General features: G+C 33.1%; 1 long non-coding RNA gene across 1 annotated transcript; it reads right to left on the minus strand.

The window, feature by feature from the left end:
* Window positions 1–7,279: 7,279 nt before the first annotated feature.
* Window positions 7,280–23,389, minus strand: LOC148939550 (uncharacterized). The gene is made up of 3 exons (XR_016143542.1): window positions 23,296–23,389; window positions 14,634–14,791; window positions 7,280–7,535 (listed from the first exon to the last, which is right to left on the minus strand). It is a non-coding gene; the product is annotated as an uncharacterized LOC148939550 (long non-coding RNA).

Raw genomic sequence — 23,389 nt, forward strand, 5'->3', positions numbered from 1 at the left:
GATGGAGATTTTTGGTCGTAACGATCACCAAATTGAAAAAAGTGAGAGACAACAAGGTTAAAATAATTGGCTCCGAGCGACCTTAGAAGATATTGTCTTCTTTGAAGGTGCAATTCTCTTTAAGAATCGACAGATTGTTAGTGTTTAAATTTTTACGTATGACAAGAGAGAGAGAGATATAAAGAGAGAGAGAGAGAGAAAGAGAGAGAGAGAGAGAAAGAGAGAGAGAGATAGAGAAAGGGGGGGGGTATATATAAAAATGTATTATAATCTATCGCAATTACTTGATGCTGTTGGTGAGCTAAGAATTCAAATACCCACTTAAAGCGATGAAAAACAAATGATAAACGGAGATTTTTGGTCGTAACGATCACCAAACTAAACAAGTGAGAGACAAACAAGGTTAAAATAATTGGCCCCAAACAACTTTAGAAGATATAGCCTCCTTTGAAGGTGCAATTGTCTTTAAGAATCGACAGATTGTTAATGTTTAAACTTTTACGTATGACAAGAGAGAGAGAGAGAGAGAGAGAGAGAGGGGGGGGGGGTATTTGTCAACATGTATTATAATATTTCGCAATGACTTGATGCTGTTGGTGGGCTAAGAATAAAAATACCCACTTAAAGCGATGAAAAACAAATGATAAACGGAGATTTTTGGTCGTAACGAACGCCAAATTAAACATGTGAGAGACAGACAAGGTTAAAATAATTGGCCCCGAGCGACCTTAGAAGATATAGTCTTCTTTGAAGGTGCAATTCTCTTTAAGAATCGACAGATTGTTAGCGTTTAAATTTTTACACATGACGAGAGAGAGAGAGGGGGGTATTTATCAACATGTATTATAATCTTTCGCAATGACTTGATGCTGTTGGTGGGCTAAGAATACAAATACCCACTTAAAGCGATGAAAAAACAAATGATAAACGGAGATTTTTGGTCGTAACGAACGCCAAATTAAACAAGTGAGAGACAAAGAGGGTTAAACTAACTGGCCCCGAGCGACCTTAGAAGAGATAGCCTCCTTTGAAGGTGCAATTGTCTTTAATAATCAACAGATTGTTAATGTTTAAACTTTTACTTATGACAAGAGAAAGAGAGAGAGAGAGAGAGAGAGAGAGAGAGAGAGAGAGAGAGAGAGAGAGAGAGAGAGAGAAAGAGAGAGAGAGAGAGTGTTTTTTTTTATAAACATGTATTAAAATCTGTCGCAATGACTTGATGCTGTTGGTGGGCTAAGAATACAAATACCCACTTAAAACGATGATAAACAAATGATAAACGCAGATTTTTGGTCGTAACGAACGCCAAATAAAACAAGTGAGACAAACAAGGTTAAAATAATTGGCCCCGAGTGACCTTAGAAGATAAAGCCTCCTTTTAAGGTGCAATTGTCTTTAAGAATCGACAGATTGTTAATGTTTAAACTTTTACATACGACAAGAGAAAGAGAAAGAGAAGGAGAGAGAGAGAGAGAGAAAGAGAGAGAAAGTGTTTTTTAAATGTTGATTACTATGGACTGCTGTTCGTACTACATTGCAGCTACTGCTGCAACCATGATAACTAGCTGATCATTTCTAATTTTAACAATTCCTTGCATACATCTTTCAAACATAATAAACTCAGCCTTGGAGAGATTTGGGAATGAACAATTGCAAGAAAACCAGTGAATAACTGAATTTATTTTCATCTTTAGACTTCTCACAAACAATGAAGGGGATTTTAATTTCAACAGGTACCAATGTGGCATCTGCAAACATAAATACAATGCATTTCATATCGAATAAGCAATTATGGCGATCTTTCATATTATTAATTTGAAAAACTTTTTCCACAAAATAGGTTTTTCAAAGAAAAGTAAAGAACTTCATTAAACAAACGTGGGCAAGAATAAAATAAATAATCTACGAAGGGTGAAACTACCCCAAATCAGCATCGATAAATAAATAAAACCCAAAACGAACAGAAATTACAATAATTAACTGATTCAAACTCAAACCGAGCAGAAATTAACATAAGTTGGGCACAAAACCCCATATGCATTCCCAAGGTCGGAACAAAATTATACACGTACACAATTTGATTTTAGAAATAGAAGGTCATAGAAAAGATTCAATTTACGGAAAACCAAGTCAGTTTCAATTCTTAGAAAATTAACATCTGTCTATCATCGATATACAAAAATTCTATCATGTCTTAAAAAGCTATTTAAACTTACATCAGCCATTGAAGAATCGACGACTACATTTGAGGTATTCAGTAATTTATTTCTATCTATAATCCAATTTGCACTGGAGTTAAAACCTTCAAACAGCTAATAATAAAGAGTAATAACGGTTTATTATTATGAAAATCATAAGAGAGAGGAATCTGGAAGAATCACTGTCCCCCATTCATCATTTAACTCTCTTGGGAAAGTTTTGAAGTAGAAATACACATCTTTTATCATTTAGATATTTAATTCTTCTGTGAAACGTCACTTTTTCCAAAATTGTCTAATCAATTTAGAGATGGATTTTTTTTCTTCAGCATAGTTGAAAGGCACAATAACTATGTCCTTAGAGATAAAATGGCCCCCCCCCTTCAGCCCCTGGGGAAAGGTTTTATAAGTTATGAAATTTATACATAAAGCCAGTAAAAGTTGGGTATAGTTAAGTTAGGATAATTAACCTATTAAATGATATTGTGAAAAAAATATAATTTATGTGTGAGAGGACCCCCACTCCTCCCACGTCACCTCTTTCCAAAATCGTCTAATCAATTTAGAGATGGATTTTATATATTAGGTTAAGTGCCGCGCCACAACCACGGCACTCTCCGGCCCGCCGCAGAGGACCCCGCGGCACTCCCCGGCCCACCGCAGCGGGCCCGCGGCACTCCTCGGTCCACCCACTTTTGGGGCGGTCACTGCGGTGGGCTGGGAATCTTTGATTCCCAAGACAGTGCCAGGAATCTTTGATTTCGAATATAGAATGTGTGTGTGTTTTTGTGTTTTTGTTATTGTGTGTGTGTGTTTTTTTGTGTTTTTTGTGCGCATGTATTGTGTGTGTGTGTTTTTTTGTGTGTTTATGTGTGTGTGTGTGTGTGTTTGTGTGTGTGTGTTTGTTTTTGTGTCTGTTTTTGTGTGTGTTTGTTTTTGTGTGCGTGCTTTTGTTTGTGTGTGTCTGTGTGTTTTGTTTGTGTGTGTGTGTTTTTGTGTTTTTGTTTGTGTATTTCTGTGTTTTTGTTTTTGTGTGTGTTTTTGTCTGCGTGCTTTAGTTTGTGTGTTTTTGTGTGCGCGCTTTTGTTTGTGTTTTTTTTTGTGTGTGTGTGTATTTGTGAGTGTGTATTTGTGTGTGTATTTCTGTGTTTTTGTTTTTTGTGTGTGTGTGTTTGTGTGTGTTTTTGTTTTTTTGTGTTTTTGCGTGTGTGTGTTTGCGTGTGTGTGTTTTTTGTGTGTGTTTGTGTGTGTTTGTTTTTGTGTGTGTGCTTTTGTTTGTTTGAGTGTGTGTGTTTTGGTTCGAAAAATAAACTATTTCCGTAAGATCTTAACTAATAAAGGTTTTTGACCGTAAACTCTAGTTTTTTGTAAGAAATTATGGAAAATACATTTCTCTGGCCTAAATGTGTAACTTTGGTTAGAAAAAAATCCAGTTTTGATTTGAAAATAAACTGTTTCCATAAAATCTGAACTAATAAAGGTTTTGACCGTAAACTCTAGTTTTTTGTAAGAAAATTAGTGTGTTTTTGTGTGTGTTTGTGTGTGTGTGTTTTTTGTGTCTGCTTTTGTGTGTGTTTGTTTTTGTGTGTGTGCTTTTGTTTGTGTGAGTGTGTGTGTTTTGGTTCGAAAAATAAACTATTTCTGGAAAATCTGAACTAATAAAGGTTTTTGACCGTAAACTCTGTTTTTTTGTAAGAAAATTATGGAAAATACATTTCTCTGGCCCAAATGTGAAACTTTGGTTAGAAAAAAAAATCCAGTTTTGATTTGAAAATAAACTGTTTCCGTAAAATCTGAACTAATAAAGTTTTTGACCGTAAACTCTAGTTTTTTGTAAGAAAATTATGGAAAATACATTTCTCTGGCCCAAATGTGAAACTTTGGTTAGAAAAAAAATATCCAGTTTTGGTTCGAAAATAAACTATTCCCGTAAAATCTGAACTAATAAATGGGCGTGTGTTTTTTTTTGTCTCTTTGTGTTTGTGTGTGTTTTTGTGTGTGTTTGTGTGTGTGTGTTTTTTGTGTCTGTTTTCGTGTGTGTTTGTTTTTGTGTGTGTGCTTTTGTTTGTGTGAGTGTGTGTGTTTTGGTTCGAAAAATAAACTATTTCCATAAAATCTAAACTAATAAAGGTTCTTGACCGTAAATTCTAGTTTTTTGTAAGAAAATTATGGAAAATACATTTCTTTGGTCCAAATGTGAAACTTTGGTTAAAAAAAATCCAGTTTTGATTTGAAAATAAACTATTTTCATAAAATATGAACTAATAAAGGTTTTGACCTTAAAATATAGTTTTTTGTAAGAAAAATATGGAAAATACATTTCTTTGTCCTAAATGTGTAACTTTGGTTATAAAAAAATCCAGTTTTGGCTCGAAAATAAACTATTTCCGTAAAATCTGAGCTAATAAATGTGCGTGTGTGTGCGTGTTTTTTGTCTCTTTGTGTGTGTGTGTGTTTTTGTGTGTGTGTGCGTTTGTGTGTGTGTGTGTGTGTGTGTGTGTTTTTGTGTCTGTTTTCGTGTGTGTGTGTTTTTGTGTGTGTGCTTTTGTTTGTGTGAGTGTGTGTGTTTTTGTTCGAAAAATAAACTATTTCCGTAAAATCTGAATTAATAAAGGTTTTTGACCGTAAACTTTAGTTTTTTGTAAGAAAATTATGGAAATATATATATATATATATATATATATATATATATATATATATATATATATATATATATATATATATATATATATATATATATATATATATATATATATATATATATATATATATATATATATATATATATATATATATATATATATATATATATATATATTCTAACACATTCCTTTAAAAAGCATAAAAGCCAAATAGATTTGTCATTGCAAAACTTCAATTCAAGGGATAAAATGGATTTCTTCGAAAAATAAAACTATTCAGTTTCAAAAGGTGGTTTGAAAAGAAAACATACACAAACTAATTCTAGCTAATGTATATTATAAAAGAAATGCGAAAAAGTAGAGAAAATATTAACGTTTGCCTTTACAGTTAGCGTTAAGGAACTGTAAGCAAGGAGCGATTCACACTAATATCCAAAGAATTGGTTCGTCTTATTTTAGATCATCACTTGATCTCAGAGTTCCAAAAAGAATCCAACACATCTTTCGCTCTAGCTTCATTTAACGTAATCAAAGATCGAACCATCAGTAGTCGTAATATTTTTAGCTTTAAACTACTACTACTACTACCACTAACAACTCACCGTAGCACCAAGCCGCCTGAGGCCAACACACCTACGCACGCTCCTCCTCCACCCCAATCGATTCAAAGCCTCCCTTTTTACACCCGCCTATGAAGTTCTCATTTCCTTTAAATCTTTCTTTATGACGTCCTCCCACCCCAGACGGGGACGACCTGCTTTCCGTTTAGTCGTAGATGGTTGGCCAAAAAGAACAATCTTCGGCAATCTGTCATCCTTCATCCGCACAACGTGCCCTAACCACCTCAACCTTTCTTTCTCGGAAGGAATATTGCAAGACACAAACAACTATGCCAAAGGTTGTTTGTGTAATACGTGATCTCAGTTGAGCTTAAAACAATCTCGTTAAAATTTTTTTTTTTTTTGTTTACCGCTTTCTGATTTTATTTTCTTTATAGGAACTTTAACTTTCTGATTACAAATCTGAGGCTAATAGTAGGACATAGAAGTTCAAAATAGAAACATGGGCGTTATATGTTTAACATGGTTATGTTATATATGTTATATAATGTTACATAATATATATTACACATATATATTACATATATATTACACATAATATATATTACACACATATATATTACATATATATGTTACATAAAGTTAAACTACCACTAAATTTCCTCTTTAAGCATTGATGGGCTTAAAGTTGGTTACACCTATAGCGGGCATTAGAAAAGAAAAAATTGAAACCCAGAAAAATAAATATTGTCCAAAATCAAAACATGGCACACACTTATTTTTAAAATGAGTTTTAATTTCCCAGAATCTACTGGGAAATTAAAACTCCCTAAAAAAGCTAAAAGTGGAGGATGAGGTAAACCGAGCAGCTGCTTCACTGGGACAGCAGCCTCCTGCATGCAATGGTGTCGATTATAGACTCTCCTGCATGTAATGAAGTATCCACTGTATGGTACCTACTCTTAATGCTGACCATGGTTTTCCGTCAAATAAAGTGGTTGTAAAACAACGCGGCAAAAATCTTGTCATTTTTAAAAATGCTGACCGTATGGAGCCCTTTACCTACCCATTGTTTTATCCAGCTGGATCGGCAGGATGGAAAGTGTATATGCCACAGCTTCAGCAAGTCGTCCACATCTAACATGGCTTGAATTACCGAGGTATCGAATTGTTTCTCAACCTGGACATGCCAAAAGGCTTTTTCTGTAAGCTGTAACACCCAACCTGAGTCGCATTGGTTTCAACGCTTTGCACTTTGGCGGAAGACTTTCGACGAAACGAATATAATGGATTAAATGGGATAAAATGGATTTATTCAAAAAAAATAAAACTATTCAATTTCAAAGTGTAATTTGAAAAGGAAACATATTTTATCTATAATTTATGTAACACATAAATCAAGAATTTTTACAAACAAGGAAATTGTCTTTTCAATTAGATCAAATTAGTTTCTAGTCCACTCAAAAAAAAAAAAAATATACAAAAAAAAAACAAAAAAATAAGTACGAGTTATTATTTAAAAATTTGGAGACGTGGCGAAAATTATAAACATTTTATTTCTTGCATTTGCAATCTAGTTCCATCAGGCTGATATACACTGCATTTCCATTAATATTTCTTCATTCTAAAGATACTCCTTTAAAATGCATAAAAAAGCCAAATAGGTTTGTAATTGGAAACCTTCACTTCAAAGAATGAAATGTATTTCTTTAAAAATAAAACCATTACGTTTCAAAAGGTAATCTAGGCACCATTGCTCTATATGTTTAAATGAAACAAAACTAAAAAGAATAATTTAGATATAAAATAGGTTTTTTTAACATATATATTTCTTTTGTGTGATCTTGATTGCTATTGGAATTTTAGTTTTTAATTATTACAGTTTTATTTAACAATCAATTTAAAAATAGTGACTAACATAAAAACTTGTTCACTTATTTTTAGTTTCTCACTCATCTCTACAGGATAAATAATATTGTGTTTCCGAGTTCAATTATTACTAAATTAAATCAAGGTAAACAAAAAAGTTAAAACAGTCTTTAAACAATAAATCATAAGCAATAACTTACCCAATCCTCTTTTTTAGCCACTTTTCTCATCATTGCAAAGATATTTCTTAGGATTTGTTTCATCTTCTAAAGAAAAAACTACTGTTATTAACAAATTATCATTACATAAAAAGGAAATTTCTTATACCCTAAGAACCCGAAGTAAAAAACATCTGATGGAAACAAAGCATGAGGGTTGGTGAGGATCAGGCTTATCTGATCTTTGAACTATCTTAAAAATCATCGCAGAAAAATCTTATATGCCCCTACGGCAGAACTTACAAGACTTGCTCCCGGGCTCTTGGGGGTAGTCTCAACACCAGAATTTTTGTTATCTGATTTTTAAACTTATTTTAACAAAATAGCTATCTCAAAATTCGATCGGATGGATTTGGGGAAAAGGAGGCAGGGAGGAGCTAGTTGCCCTCCTGTCCCTTTTGAATGTTAAAAGGGAAACTAGAAATTTCAATTTCCAATCGAATGAGCCCCCTCCGAAGTTTATACGACCATCCCTTCTATAAAAACCTTATATGCCCCCGGGGCATAATTTACAACACTTGCCTCGGGTTCTGAGGGGGTTTATAAACCCCGGAGTTTGATATATGATCTTTGGTCTATTTTGAACAAAATGACAATCTCAAAGCGTTGCCTCTGATATAGTTTTTTTTTATTTTGCCTTTTTAATTTTGTTTATTTTTATTTTAGATTCACGGTTTGATTGCAAAATGCTGCCGTTTGCCGCTCGACATTGTAAAGTATAATTGCAACATATAAAATGGACTTTACACGTATCCATCCGAGAATGGTGTTATTTATATAATTTAAAGTACATTTATGCATTAAATAAGTCAGTATTTGTAATTATTTTACATTTCATTTAAGAACTGTTTAAAAGTTTCTTTGAAATCGTCCCATGGTTCAATAACCATGTGAGTTTTCAGACATTAATAAAAACCAAAAAATCTAACTTTTAACCAGGAAAAATTAATTATATAAAAACAATTAAACAAATATACAACATCTGATTTCAGTTTCACCAACTTTGTTTGATGAAAGATGGGATTTTGCTTGTGTAAAATATTATCCCAGAAACAAAACCAAAATACAATGAATTAAATACAAAAAAAACAGTTGTGATTGGTACTGGTATACTGTATAGGCTGATTAAAATTGGATTGTTCAGCAACAGAATTGCAGCAAAAACTAGGCATATTGGAGATATATTATTCAAAGGCATGTTTACATATTTTTTTTCCTCTAATGTAATTAGCTTATACGGACGTTTGGTCGGCCTCATTGGCAATGTTTTCTTTTTGAAATAGGATAATCTTATGAAAAGTACCACAATTTACCACTTACCACATTATATTACCACTTACCACAATTTACCACATTATTGTCTTTAAAAAATCAAGAGCTCGAAAGCGTAGTTAGAAATCAGACTATAAGAACCCCTACCGAAGCATAACTTTTTTGTGCATTTACAATGTTATGGAATGTTTCTAGTATACAGTTAATATATCTTTAATATAACATACTAAAATTTTATACAATAAGGTCTAATATAAGACTAAGATTTAAAATTTTTTACTAATTATTTGTTTATTTAATTTTATATAATATTTTTATATTATATAGTATTTTATTTTTATTATTTAATTTTATATAATATTTTTATATTATATAATATTTTATTTTTATTATATTATATAATATTTTTGTTATTTTATTAAAACAATATTTTATTTTTTATATTTAATATGATGATTTTATTTAATATTAATAAATTTTTATTAACATAATTATTTTTATTAATTAGATTTTTTATTAATATGAAATTAAATTTTAGAACTTGTTAAAAGCTTTTTTCAGCTTTTAACGGTTTTCTTCTTCTGCGTTTTCAGTTTTTTGAAATATATAAATACAAAACCTAATTTTTGTTTCAATTAATAGATAACAATTGACCTTAACCTCCATCAACCAATTGAGCAAAACTCTTGATATAAATTTTTTTGGAATATAATATGCTTTATTAAATTTCGACATAAAAAATTAAAGACATCTTTATAATATATCATTAATCGTAATCTTTGGTAAATTATTATATTAATAAAACTTACATTTTTAATGAATGATGAAATGTAGCCTTAAAAAGAAATTTAACAATGGACAATAAACCAATAGATGACATAATAGGGCCGTTTTTTCACTCATCAATGTGCTACGATCTTGCATCTTTTGTCAGAAAACGCTTAAAGATTAAATTTTTTAACCAAGATCTTAAATCTTTTGTCATTTTTATGCAAACGTCTTTCATCATTCTGCTCTGATAAGCGGTCTGAGAACAATGATGAGTATATCATCAAAGTTCTCTCATCATTGTTCTATATGGCAGAACAGTGGCGTTCTTCGCACTTTTTGCTAACATCAGTGAGCTGTAAGATCTTAGAACAAAGACGAGTTAAAAAACGATAATCTTTGCAGAAAGATGCAAGACCTTAGATGAAAGATCTTAGTGCTAAAAAACAGCCCTAATGATATAAAAATCTTGCAAAAGGTTATTTTGATTCAAGGTTTTGGTTTTATTAGGGAAATGAAATTATTTTTTATGCTACATATAACTAAAATGCTACATATAGCTATATAACTATATGCTACATATAGCTACATATAACTACATATGCTACAATAATAGTAATTCAAACATTTCAGCTGTTTTTTAGTCCCTTTGGTGAAAACTTCTCTCAAAAAATCAGGTTAAAATAGTCTTTTATGTATATGAATAAAATTAAAATGGTCTATGTTTCATAGAACTGCCCAGAATCATAATTCTACATTTTATGGTTAATATAACAATAAAAACCTGTTTCACTTTATAGTTAGTCAGGTGAATGGTTCCTTAAAAAATATGTTAAATTATAGAAATGACCATTCAATTATAGCCACTTAAATTTAAAAAAAATTAAATTATAGAAATGAACATTACTTCGGCAAAATACTAATTTGAGAATTCAAACTATGTAAAAGGAAAAATAAACAGAATATAATGATAATTTTATCCAATGTTCTTAGTAATAAATTCAACAAAGGTTGGATTTATTGCATAATCAATACATTAATAAATAAAAATACAATCATAGACTAATTACAAATTAATAGTTATTTTAAATGTTTTGAGAATTTGCTCAACCGAGATAGAGTTGCAGGAAAAGATATAGAGGACAATGAAAAAGTTTGTGATACCTTGGATGTGAAAAAAGATTTGTTTATGAGGAAGAATTAGCGACAGTACTAAAAGGATTAAAAAAATAATAACGCTCCAGGTGCTGATAGCGTGGTAAATAAGTTTCTTAAATATGGTGGCTCTGAGGTTAGAAATAAGTTACTGAAGATTATGAATATGATTTTCGAAATAGGGGAGGTACCTAAAGATTTTAGGAAAACCTTAATTAAGCCACTTTATAAGAAAGGTGATAAAAGTGAATGTGGTAATTATCGAGGCATTAGTCTGGTCTCTGTAGGTAGTAAATTACTTGGTAATATGACACTTTTTAGACTGAGAGATGCCGTAGACAAAGTTTTAAGAGAAGAACAGTGCGATTTTAGAAAAGGTAGAGGATGTGTCGACCAAACTTTCACTCTTAGGCTAATAATTGAGAAGTGCCTGAGTTGTCAAACACCTTTGGTCCTCAATTTTAAAGATTATGAGCAAGCGTTCGATTCTGTTGATAGAAGAGCTTTAGTAAAGGTTTTACCCTTGTACGGTATTACTTAGTTACTTAGGTCCTCCTGAGCCATCTGGGGTGCATAGGGAATCAACGAAGCCTCGGTAAACGTGACATATTGGCACTCCGGCGAGTACAGCCTCCCACTGGAGTTGCAGTTATGTCTGAGCACTGTGTAGATCACGATCACGCGTGCGGCAGAACGTGTTTTTCGGTGTTCCCCTCTTTCGACGCCCACGCGGCTGCCATTGTTGAACCTGGTTTGGGATTCTTGAGTTCCCCATCCGAAGGACGTGGCCAAGATAGCTCCATCTCTTCTTCTTAATCACTTCAGTAATAAGCGGCTGTCCAGTTCTTCTGCGGACCTCAATGTTGCTGACTCTTTGACGCCAACCGATATTCAGCACGTGTCTCAAGCACATATTTTCGAAAACTGTGAGTCTTTTCTCCGTCCCAACATCTAGTTTCCAGCACTCACTGGCATACAATAGCACGGACAAAACGTTGCTATTAAGAAGTCGCAGATTTAGTGCAAGCGAGTACTTCTTTGATTTCCATTAGGTTTAAGTTTGTTGAAAGCAGCGTTTGCCATGCAAATTCTTCTCTTGACCTCATTTTGCACCTCTCCTGTCTAATCGACCCAGCTTCCGATGTACTTAAATTCATGGACTTGTTCGACTCTACGATTTTTGTGCAGGAGCTCGACTGGCGAGCCTGATGTTGTCATTGATTTAGTCTTGTCTATATTGATGTTTAGGCCAACTTTCTCCGCTTTAACGCTCACTTTATTAAGGAGCTCCTGGAGTCGCTGCTTTGTCATTTCCAGAAGTGCCACATCATCTGCAAAGTCAAGGTCTAAGAGGATTTTATTTCCGACTGTTATTCCGAAGCCAGCCTTTTCTCTCAAAACATAATCCATTAAAATTACAAATAAAAAGGGGGATAAAACGCATCCCTGCGACACTCTTGACATAATTTTGAAGTAGCTAGTTGTTCCGTTCTCTGTCTTTATTCAACACTCCGTATTTTCATAAAAGGCCATGATCAAACTTATTATTTTCTTGGGGACACCATAATACTGTAAAATTTCCCAGAGCGTGTCACGGTCCACGGAATCGAAAGCCTTTTCAAAATCAATGAAGAGTATGTATATTTTGTTGGACCACTCATTTGCTTCTTCTATCAGAGTCCTGAGCGTGAATATGAGATCTGAACAAGATCTACCTGTCCGAAAGCCATGTTGCTCTTCTCTCAGGTACGGATCGAGTGCTTTTTTCAGGCCTCCGAGTATTGCAAGCGCTACAACCTTTCTTGGTACTGATATTGGGATCATACCTTGCCAGCTATCTCAGAAAAGAGCATCATCACATTTCTGAAATACCTTAATAATTGTCCCTTTGGTCCAGTCATCAGGGACCTTTTCGGACTTACAGACTGTTACAATCAGTATTATCCACACTAAGAGGCATGTCCTCATTGATGCTTTGATCATGTCCGAAGTTATGCAGTCTTCACCAGGTGATCTTCCATCCTTGAGTTTCTTCACTGCAACAAGTATTTCCGCAGATATTGGGGGATTTTCGTCAATCTTAAGGTTAAGAAAGGACATAGAAGGGATGCTTTCTCGGTCAGTTGGTCCCGGTCTATTTAAAACTTTTTCAAAGTGGGATACCCATCTTTCGTCAATTTTCTCAGTTTCGGTCAGAACTTTTCCACTCTCATGTTTGACTTAGATCGATCTGCTGGGCAGCTTTCCTAGCATTTCATTTGTGAACCTGTAAAGTGCTTTGGAGTCTCCTTTTCTAGCTTCTTCCTCTACTAGTCTAGCCTTTTCTTCTACACATCTCCGCTTGTCAGCTTTTGCCGACTTCTTGATTTCTTTGTCCTTCATTTTATATAGGACATTTGCGAAGACCAAACTTCTGTCGCCGCCAGCAGAAAAAATTTGTTGTCTCAAGTCATTGCGCTCGTCGATTAGCTTCCAAGTTTCTTATGATATCCATCTTTCCTTCGGTTTCTTCTTATACCCGAGCACATCCCTAGCAACTTGATTGTAAGTTGTCTTCATTTTTTGCCATGCTGTTTCCGGACTGTCTGTGCCGTTTTCTATTTCAAGCGGAACGAATGAGTTCTTCAACTCCATAAAAAATTTTCTTTGGGTTTACCAGACAAATACATTAAAGTGATTAGTGCTATTTACGAGAATAACACTGCTGCGGTTAAGATAGGAAATGAGGTTAGCAGCTGGTTTTGCATTAAATCAGGAGTTAAGCAGGGCTGTGTTCTATCCCCCTTTATATGGACTATTTTGATGGACTTTGTCTTAAGGAGCACAGGAAAAGCAATGGGAGACCACGCAATCAAATGGGGAGGAAAGTCTCCTGGGCTTAGATTATGCTGACGATTTAAGCATCCTAGATGAAAGTGTGAAAAAAATGAATGAACTTTTAGAGGTTTTGCGAGTTCAGGGTGCTAGAATAGGCTTAAAAATTAATGTTAAGAAGACTAAGTCACTAAGGCTAGGAATAATTGAAGATGAAAAGGTGACATTGGGTAATGAAGACATTGATCAGGTGGGCAGCTTCACTTACCTTGGTAGTATTATTAGTAAAGATGGTGGGAGCAGTGAAGATGTTAAAAGTAGAATAGCCAATGCTTAGGGTGTTTGTTTTTCCACAGTTAAAAAAAGTTTGGGAGAATAGGAAGATAAGTCTACAAACCAAGATTAGAATATTAGAGCCTACAGTGGTGGCGGTGGTCAAATATGACTTTGAAGCATGGGCGTTCCGAAAAGCGGATGAAGACTGGCTAGATGTTTTCCAGAGAAAATGTCTACGGATTGTTGTGGGTACTCGGTTGACTGACCGTATTTCAAACAATAGGCTGTACGAAAAATGTGGTCCAATACCACTCCTTAGGGCTATAATGAAAGAAAGGTTGAGGTGGCTAGGGCACGTTGTGATGATGAAGGATGACAGATTGCCAAAGATCGCTCTTTTCGGCCAACCGTCTAGGGCTAAACGGAAAGCAGGTTGTCCTCGTCTGGGGTAGGAGGACGTCATAAAGAAAGATTTAAAGGAAATGGGAACTTCGTGGGAGGGTGTAAAAAGGGAGGATTTGAATAGATTGGGACGGAGGAGGAGCGTGCGTGCCTGTGTTGACCTCAGGCGGCTTGGCGCTGCGGTGAGTTGTTAGTAGTAGTTGTAGTACTTGAGAAGGCTTAACATCTTCATATCAATCGATTCAAAGGGTTGTACAAAACGCACAAGCAAAACCTTGTAAATTTTTAGCATGTGTAATTGATTTATTATGGTACTTAATAGGAATTGCCTTTTAAAAATGGTTTTGACAAAAAAAAAAAAACAGATTTAGGCTCGCAGCATAGCACCCCTTTCACTGAATTTTAATTAATCCTCTATTTAACAATATTCCAAATGTAAATTAAATTTGGAATGCTCACGTTTACTCAAGTAAAAACGTCTTCTTTTGATGCACCATTCATGCATTGTAGGGCTTCGTCTATATTGGGAAGTCTAATTTCATCTATTATATCATTCAGGAAAACGGTTTGAAACTCGAATGGCGTCAATAATGTTGATTTACTGGTTACCATTGTATCTACAAAATTGAAATACTTGACATTATCTAATGTGGTGCTTATCTGTTTATTCGATGAAATTTTTAAATAAAAATAAAATAAATTTTAAATACAAATAATATAAAACACCAAAGTATACTGGTTCACCAAATATCTACAAATTAAATTAAAAATACATTAGAAAATACATTAATAGATAATAAATTAAAAAATATAATAAATTAATAATAATAAATTATAATAAATTAAAAATAAATTAAAAAATACATTAAAAATACAAATACAAATTAAATTCATATCAACTTTAATTTCCCTATTCAAGTTTCATGTCAAACCACTGCAAATTTTTATATCATAAAAAATAAAATATCAATGATACAGCATAATTTAACCTCGAAATTTTTCCGAAACCCAAATATTAAAGCATATATTTCCTCTCCAACAAGCAATTTCAAGTCCAGCCACCGCCTGTAGCTAACCAAAAGGACAAGATATTTATATTATGGGATTTGTTAGTCTCAGAAATACCTATCCACCAAACCATATTTTTCATATTTCTTAGACTTTGTCTTGGAAAAGCCTTCAAAGTTAATTAAAAAATATAAAAATAGTCAATTAAAAAAAAATTCAACTATTACTCAATTCATTTGCAATTTAAAAGACAAAATTTCAAAATGTACAAAAATATTCAACAAATTAATTCGGTGGATGGATAGAGCTAATTCTTGGTTATGGAACGACAGAAAACTCATTTTCTTTTGTTAATATATTAAAAACCGGAGGCGAGCAGGAAAAAAAATATACCAAAAAATGAACCGGGAGTGTTCACTAGGCCCCGACCAATATAGATTTTTGGGGTCCGATACCGATATATCGATATCGCACCGATACGATATAATTTGCCGATCTGGAAAAAAAAACTTACATAAATTTTAGACCCTGCATTCTCTACCCAAATTCCTACTCAAGGTCCCCAGGTAGTCCCCAGTGCGTAATGTCTAAGGTCTATTACGCACCAAAGAGTAGCCTCAGAAATTCACTGTGGATTCCAAATAACACAAAAAAGATTTATGTTCGAAAGATGTAGAAAAACAAACCAAATAAAGTTCTAGTCTGGACAGTATAGCTAGTTTAAGCCAGTTTAGTTACATAAACACAAAAACATGAAAATCTAATTGAAAGAAGTGTAACATATTTATTCAAGTTGATCATTCAAAACCCAAATTTCAATAGAGGGAGTTTTTATCTTAATCATTTACATATTAATGTGAAAACTTTACTTTACATTCATGTGATGTGGTCTCTTACTAACGAAACCATGCTAGGCACACTGGATTTAGGGATGCAGTTAGGGTTTTAAGTTTGGAGGGGGGATTTAAAGAATGTGTCGACAGAATTGTCAAGCATGGTTACATTTGTCGTTGAACACTTTTCCGGATATAATTGTAGCTACTGTTACAGTTGTGTTATAACCACCCCTTTCCTCTGTTAGGGCCATAAATGGCTTTGGAGTATAACATAAATTTCGTGTACTTTTTTTATCACTAAAACTTTACAATGTCAGGTTAATATTGATGAGTCAAAATTATTGTACAGATTAGAAAATCTATCAAAAGCCAAGCTTTTACTGTATTTAAATTCTAAGACTATATTCAATATACTATAAAGAACTTGAAGATAAGAGTATGAAAACATATGATTATTTACCAAAGAAAATGGAATTTAATGACACTGTATGTTCCAATATGGTAACATTATTGGGCGCACTTTTAAACAACTTTTTCCACAAAACGAATTTTTCCATTATAAAGAGCTCCATTAAACCAAAAATGAGGAGACCAAGAAATATATACACATATGTGATATATATATAAATATATATATATATATATGTTTATATATATATACACATATATAAATATATATATATATATATATATATATATATATATATATATATATATATATATATATATATATATATATATATATATATATATATATATATATATATATATATATATATATATATATATATATATATATATATATATATATATATATATATATATATATATATATATATATATATATATATATATATATATATATAATATATATACTATATATATATAGATATATTTAAAAAGAAAAATATATATATATTAAACAAACAATCCAGTCATTTGTTTTTGTTATTTTTTCAGTAAAGCGCAAATTATGATCTGGCCTTCAGAAACATGGCCAGATCATAATTTGCTTATTTATTTATTGTAAGTTTTGTTCGTTTTGGGGTTCCATTTATTTATTGATGGTCATTTGTGGTGGTTTAATGCTTGGAATATTATTTGACTTTATTTCTGCTGGTTTTTGGTTTAATGGAGCTCTTTAATTTTCTTTGAAAAACTTGTGTTGTGGAAAAATCTTCAGATTAATTTCTGTTCGTTTTTTATTAACACAATCTTTTTTGTGGAAAAAAATAATATTTTGTCTTTTCTTTTTTTCTATAAGAATCCATAGTTAGGCTTGCAGTAGGCTTGCTTGGGTATGCTGGAAAAACATTTTCAGCAATTTTTATTCCTGACAAAAATAATATTGTTTCATTTAATTTTATACCTCCTCAAGTTCACCTAAAAAACAAAACTTAAAACCATTCCCGAAAAACTCTATCTATGCTCTTTGACAACCTGGATGCCCTTACACACTTTTGATTTATTTCAATTGTAAGAGCAGAAGAAGTAACAATAGCAGCCCGGCAAGTTTCAAATTAACACTCGCGGTCATTCTCGAGACATTGCTGATGTGTCTTATTGGCAACCATACACACAAGGCCTTTTGATTTAGTTTTAAAGCAACGTTTAGTTTTAAAGAATAATGGGCAAATTACATTGCTGTGGAGGGATTGATATACCCAATGTCCCTAGAGACATAGCTACTGGACCATTCTACTTTGCCCAACAAAATAGCTGTCTCAAAAATCGTAATAGTGCTTAGAAAAGGAATGGGCTTGGGAGAAGGCTACTTACCCTCAAATCAGTTTTTACTCTTAAAAAGGGCATTGGAACTTTCGATTTCCAATTCAATTAGCTCCTTTAAAAGTTCCAATGATAGTACTAGCTATTATAGAGCAGCGCTGCCTATGATATTGCTTATATGCCCTTTCGAAAACCTGCATAGCCTACATAAAGTTTTTTCATTTAATTGAAACTCCCCCTAAACGTTCTCTAAAAGTTTCACCTTGATGCCCTTAGCGTCATTAGTAACAGTAACTGTAGTGGTAGTATTAATAGTATACACATAGTGCCTTCTGGCTAGTTCAAAATCCGCCACAACTTACCCTTGAAGGTCTAACTTAATAATATAAGCTGTTCTCGAGATACTGCTTTCTCTTCTTTTTAAAAATCTACATAGTCATAGTTCTTTTTGATTTAGTTCAACATCTACCAAAATATTCCATGAAAGCTTCACTTTAAAAGCCTTAGCTTGCGTAGTAGCATTAGCAGCAGTATGCACATAGCACCTTTGGTTTCTTCAACACCCCCTTAAACACACGCTGAAAGCTTCAACTTAATACAATCAACCATTCCTGTAGCATTGCTGATATGTCCTCTTGACCACCTGTGTGAGCATAGTGTTTTCTGATTCAGTTCAATACAGCTTCAATATTCTCAAAAACTTTTGCCTTAACACCCTTAACTTTAGTAGCAGTAGCCTAGTAATATTAGCAATAAAGTTAAGAGCCTTAGCTTTAGTGGCAGTAGTACTAATAAAAGTAGTAATAATAGTAGCAGTAGCAGCAGTACGAGTAGAAACAGTAGCAACAGGATGGAAATATTGTCTTTTGGTTAGTTCAACATCCCCTAAAACAAACCCTTAAGTTTCAACTTCACACACCAATCTGTCCCTCAGATATTGCTGATATGCCTTTTTGACAGCCTGCATACAGACGTCGTGTTGTGATTAATTCACCCCCCCCCTGAAAATTTCACCTTCATACCCTTAGGAATAGTTGTAATAGTGGTCACAGTAGTAGTATATATACTACTATTGATAGTGATAGTACTAATAGTAACAGCACTAGTAGCAGCAGTAGTATTAACGTATTGCCATTTGGTCATTTGAACATCCCACTCGTCAAGCCCTTGAAGTTTCAACTTAATACAATAAGCTATTACTATGACATTGCTGATATGTCCTTTTGATAACCTATATATTCGTGTACTTTATGAAATTTTTCATCTTACTACTCTTACCCTTACAAGTAATAGCTATAGAAGTAGTAGTTGTAGATGTAGCAGTGCTAGTAATATTAGTAGTAGCATTCCCATACTACCTTTTGGTCTATTGATCTTCCCTTTTAGCATTCGCTGAAAGTTCCAACTTAACACCCAAATCCATTCTTGAAATCTTCTCTTTTGACAATGTACATGCACATAGTTTCTTTTGATATAGTTCAAATTTACCCTCAATATTGTAAATGTATTAGTGTGTTAGTAGTAGTAGTAAGGGTAGTAGTAGTGGTGGCAGTAGTAGAGGTGGTAGTAGTAGTACTATCATACAAATAATGCCTTTTTGGTCAATTGATCATCTCCCTTATCACCAGGGCCATATTTAAAGCTTTGACACTTCTAGGCCCAAGCTTTTTTGCTAGATTTTCAGTGTTATTCCCGAAAATACGGGGACAGTGGAAACAATGAACAGAACATAACTGATGAACCAAAAGTAATGAAAGAGAGAGCTGATGCTGAACTCTCAGCTGCCATTCTTGGGAGACATCTGACAGTTTCTAAGTGGCCACAGAATTCCTGTGATGTTTTAAAATCACTTTTCTGTGAATAGACAGTATGGCGGCAAAGTGCACCTGGCACTTTGACGATAAATCACATCGGTCCAGTTTTTCTAAAGAAAAAAATTCAGTGATAATTTACTACGCCACCTGGCATTGTGCACCCCTAGGCCCAGGCCTATGGGGCCTATTGGTAAATCCAGGCCTGGTTACGACTTTACAACGAAAGTTCCAAATTAATATACTCAGTCATCCATGAGTTACGCCCATTTGAAAACCTGTATACAAATAATATGTTTTGATTTAGTTCAACACTCCCCTAAACATTCTCTGAAAGGCTCATCTGAATGCCCTATGTCTTTTTGGAAAGAAAAGCTCAAACATGCATGCTTTTCTCAATATTAAATAAAAAAACAAGTTTTTTTAACTGAAAGTAAGGAGCAACGTTAAAACTTAAGATGCACAGAAATTATTCTGTATATGAAACGGTCTGTCCCCTCCTCAACGCCTTGCTTGTTACACTAAAGTTTTTTATTGTTTTAAAAAATAAAGTTGTGACACAGAGTCAAACTTTGGCGTAAAGAGCAAGGCGTTGAGGAGGGGACAGCCCCTTTCATATATGGAATAATTTCTGTTTGTTTTAGGTTTTAATGTCACTCCTTACTTTCAGTTAAAAAAACATTTTTTTTATTTAATTCTGAACGTTTTTGAATTAATGAAGCTTTGATTTTAGCTCACTGTACATGAATAATTAAAACGAAATTTGCATATTAATTTTCTTTTTTTGGCTAAATGGCTTTCTCGAAATTTTGTTCTGACGTAACTTACGAATTAACTTACGTAACGAACTTCTATATTTGTATGTTTTTATTACGTATATCAGGGAGTTCATCCCCATGTCACTACCTTGCTCTTTATGCTAAAGTTCAAATTTTGTTCAAATCACAAACCCCTGAATCACAAAGGCCGGTTAATTAGAATAGATAGCTCTTTTGAAAGTACTAAAAAAAATTAGCGTAAAGAGCAAGGTATTGACTAGGGGCCAAATCCCCTCATATATGTAATAATTTCTGTTCGTTTTAAGTTTTAATGTAGCTCCTTACTTTCAGTTCAAAAAACTTGTTTTTTATAAAATTTCTGATCATTTTTAAATAATGCTGGGAAATCTGGTGCCCCCTTCATAGAAATGTCCCTTCCCCCAAGGAAACATCTTCTATCAAAAGATCCTCCCTTGTAACCCCCTTCTCTGACCCCCCCTGAAGAAAAATTTCAATATATGCCCCATTTAGAAAAAGGGGAAGAGCAGAGTTCTTTTTTCTTTGTGTGATTACTGTTGCTTTTGCTATCTGGACCAAAACTGCACACAATTTTCCTTAGCCCATGTTTCCACAAGTTTTATTTCATCTGGGGCCCTTGTTGCCCCTCCTCAATACTATCACATACAATCCACATTCCATAATCATCAGAAAATGTTCCAGTTCTATCCTCTCCAGTATCTAGGGGCATATCAAATTTACTTATATTGTAATATTCTGGCCCCAATGAAGAACCTTGTGGAATGCCACATTTTCTCACTACTTTTCTAAATATGCTTAACCCACTTATACTATCACTTCTCTTTCTTGTAAATAACCATAAGAAAATCTTAGTTAACATCCTTTAATTTTTGCTGACATCCCTCCTTCTAGTATGTGTTGATGGACAATACTATTAAGAGCATTTCTCACATCAAAGAACACTGCAAAAAGGATTGTCTTATTTTCCAAACAATATACTGTGTAGTTAATAAACATTATTAACACTTCCATTGTAGATCTGTTCTTTCTAAGCCCACATTGGACATCTTTCAAGATGTTTGTTTTGTCTACTTTCCGTGTAAGCCTCTCCTTAACCATTCTTTCATAGACTTTTCGAATTTTCTTTGCTGATAAATTTCTAGACAAAGCTACTTTTGCTATCTTGGAAAATAGCAAAGTTAGAAAAATGAAACTTTCAGGGATGAAACTACAGGCTAAATTATGTCCCGGGAAGGTATTTTGAAGTACCTAACTCAACTCCTACTTTCTCTAGAGGGCCAGGACCTGTGATGACCTTTAAAAATTGGTAAATATTTTGTTGTTCATATTATTGACCTATAAATAGATTGAACATACCATTAGATACCACTTTTTATTTACATTCTGAATATAATAATTGCTTTTCTTATAAATTCAACTTTAAGCCTCTTTAGGACCCTTGAAAATAATAGGCTAGCATCATTCGTTATTTTTCGGAATGTAAAAATGGGTTATAACATTTGTTCCAACATTACTATTTCATTGCAAATCCATTTTGTAAAAGCTGTATAATTCATAAACATTGATCTGTCAAGATTAAATAAGTTTAAAAAAATAGTTCAAAACAAATCCACCATGTTTTCTTCTTGTTCTGTTGTGCTGCTTAAAACTGCTGTTTCACCTATATGTCAAAAAATATCAAAGCTGAAAGAAGAGACATGACAGATGGAATAATGGATAAATTGTTTTGAATATTTTATCTAACTTATTCATGATAAATCAATTCTTGTGGATTATATAACTTGAGAAAATGGATTTCTAATCAAATAGTAAGTTTACCCAAAACTAGAAATTTCTGTCATTTTAAGGGTTCAAAAAGGGCTGAAAGGGCAAAAAAACAATTATTATATTTGTAAAGAGCATAAAAAAAAGGCATCAAGTGGTATATTTGCTTTATTTATAAGTCAATAATATGAACAGCAAAATATTTACCTACCTTTGATGACCTTTATATATGTTTGTTTTACAAAAATTAAACCTTGCAAAATAGAGCTTCTTCACTAATAAAGTACAAAAAAGGTATTTTCAGCATCAAAACTTTGCTCAATACCAATTTATGAGGTTTCAAAGATCTGCAAATACATTTCCTAGAATTAAAAATAAACATTGGTATGGCTTGTAATTCTACTCAAGTAACAGAATTTTCATTTTCAAATCCAGAGAAAAAGAAACTGAAAATTAAGGTATAATGTTGTATTTTTAAAATTCCAATTTAGGTCAAGAAGGCAAATTTCAAAGACATACAAATCAGAAGAGGGTGAATATAGTAGCTTGGCAATACCTTCCTAGAGTATGTTTTTGTTTTTTTTTTCAATTAGCTGGTACCCATGCATATAGGTACCATGCATATATACCCTATATTGTATAGGGAAGATGCTAAAGTAAACTAGTCAAACAGGTATCTGTCAATAGATAATTGGATTGCAAACTGCGGTTTGTCATTGGTTTTACAATATTTAGAGTATTGTTTTTTGGGGTTTAGGGGGAAAAAGGGACCTAGCATAGGTTATATTATGTGTTTAATATAGCCTATGCTATGCTTTACCCCCCCCCCAATGTGCAAATATATACCCAAAATTTGTTTCTAAGCTATTATGTTTTCATCATATTTTATTTTAATTCATTAGCATTAAGCAAACTTGACTTCTTGCATGGATACCAGCTAATTGAAAAACCACCCTGAATTCATTACTGAAAGTTTATTTTCCTAACCTAACTCCTTTCCAAGATAGAAACAAGTAGCTTGTCTAGAATTTTACCTCTTTTTCTTGTTTAGGAATCATAGTCACTACCCCATCCTTCCATGTTTTTGGAAATTTTCCATATTCCCAGGCAATTTCTAATCGTTTCTAACAATATTTTTATCTATGTTTGACATACTGTGGGTAAATCATGTCCAAACCTGGTGCTTCCAGTGGTAACTTTTGAATCACTTTCTTTATCTCTTCTATTGTAATATATCTGTTATAGGCTAATCTATATCATTTACTGTTTTA

Source organism: Artemia sp. Qi Xiang Cuo, chromosome 21, assembly GCF_049724085.1.
Source record: "Artemia sp. Qi Xiang Cuo chromosome 21, ASM4972408v1, whole genome shotgun sequence".
NCBI lineage: Eukaryota > Metazoa > Arthropoda > Branchiopoda > Anostraca > Artemiidae > Artemia > Artemia sp. Qi Xiang Cuo.